The sequence below is a fragment of the Eptatretus burgeri genome, chromosome 4 (assembly GCF_056783735.1).
Source record: "Eptatretus burgeri isolate ZD-2024b chromosome 4, Ebu_testis_v1, whole genome shotgun sequence".
In the NCBI taxonomy this organism is placed as follows: Eukaryota; Metazoa; Chordata; class Myxini; order Myxiniformes; family Myxinidae; genus Eptatretus; species Eptatretus burgeri.
Genome location: NC_140964.1, coordinates 17,213,261 through 17,215,171, shown reverse-complemented (window position 1 = coordinate 17,215,171; position 1,911 = coordinate 17,213,261).

Below are 1,911 nucleotides of genomic sequence, written 5' to 3'. Positions count from 1 at the left end.
CCCCCCTCTCTCTCCCCCCCTCTCTCCCTCCTCTCTCTCCCCCCTCTCTCTCTCTCCTCTCTCTCCTCTCTCTCTCTATCTCTCTCCCCCCTCTCTCTCTCTCTCTCTCTCTCTCTCTATCTCTCTCCCCCTCTCTCTCTCTCTCTCTCTCTCTCTCTCCCCCCTCTCTCTCCTCTCTCTCTCCCCCCTCTCTCTCCTCTCTCTCTCCCCCCTCTCTCTCTCTCTCTCTCTCTCTCTCTCTCTCTCTCTCTCTCTCTCTCTCTCTCTCTCTCTCCCTCTCTCTCCTCTCTCTGCTCCCCTCTCTCTCCTCTCTCTCTCTCTCTCTCTCTCTCTCTCCCTCTCTCTCTCTCTCTCTCTCCCCTCTCTCTCTCTCTCTCTCCCCCTCTCTCTCTCTCTCTCTCTCTCTCTCTCTCTCTCTCTCTCTCTCTCTCTCTCTCTCTCTCTCTCTCTCTCTCTCTCTCTCTCTCTCTCTCTCTCTCTCTCTCTCTCTCTCTCTCTCTCTCTCTCTCTCTCTCTCCGTGTCCCCCCTCCAACTCTCTTTCACTTTTTCATCCTCTGTTTGAAATTGTCATCTCATCCCCCCCACCCCTTTCACCCTCCTCCCATTGCTTTCCCAACTGCAACCCATTCCCTCCCACGCCCTTCCCCTTATCTCATGCTGCCTTTTCTCCATATAATATCCACTCTTCTGTCAACATTCCTTACCTGACAGATTGGTACAGAGGGAGCGCACTTACTTTGGGCTATTTCGTCTTGATTTGATTGGTGTTTCCCAGGCAGGGTGGAGTACATATCACAATGTGTGCCGTTCTTTGGATGGCCATTCTGCTTGGTGTCCCATGTGCAAGCATTAATCTAATTGGTGAGCGAAGATCTCACAGTGTCTTTCATGAATTGTAGGTGAGTAAATTATCACCGGCACCTTGAACAAATTACAAATTCCTGTTTGGACGTGGGTCAGCAAATGGTCCGGTCTTCTTCGAGATTCTTTGATACCAGGTTGTAGTGCTTGCAATCTCAGATGTTGGTTCCTCTTTTGGTAGCAGCTTGTGCACTAAAAACTAGAACTGTACTCAGGGGAGAGCAAACTTCCACGAGGTTGATCAGTTTACGTTTCGTATCCCACTGATAGTCCGGATGTGGATCCGGACCTGAACCAAAATCGAATTGGTTTGTTGTTGTCACCTAACCAACTCATTCACCAAGTTTTTTTTATTTTTTTTTTTCAAAACTCGTCCACAATGTTTTGAGATATGTTGTCAGATATCATTTTTGGCCCAATTCTCAATGGTGAAGAATCACTTTTAAAATTTTCCAATCCGGATCCAGATTCGGATGGCAAAATTGAATCAATTCTTCCGAGTCACGCACTCAACCTGACCATGAAATTTCGTGCAAATCTGTCCACAGTTTTTTGAGATATCTTGTTCACAAACAAACAGACAAACAGCCAGGGGGTGAAAACATAACCAGCGCCCACCTTCGCTGGCGGAGGTAACAAATGAACCAGTGCTTGCCACGTTTCATTTGAATGGCCTTCTTCGGATATGAAGGGCAACCAATTCTTATCAATTAATCCTCGCATTTCTATCATTAAAAGTTTTTGATATGTCACATCATTTTGTGCCTTGGTTTTTGTGGTACATCAAGCCCTTTTACTTTTTCATTGATGACTCTCTTTATGACAACTTTTCAAACTCAGCCATTTCATTCAACTTCGGTTTTCCTGGTTGTTTCACACCATCCCTTTGGAATTTGAGTGTGGGTGCTTTTACCGATGGCCTAATCAAAGGTTGCGGAGATCGATACGTTTTTGGATACACTTAGGCATACTTGTAGGATCATTAGGGAAAAACTTTGTGTTGTTTGGATTCGTTGTTTTTAAAATTTGTTTGTTTATTTGACGAGTTA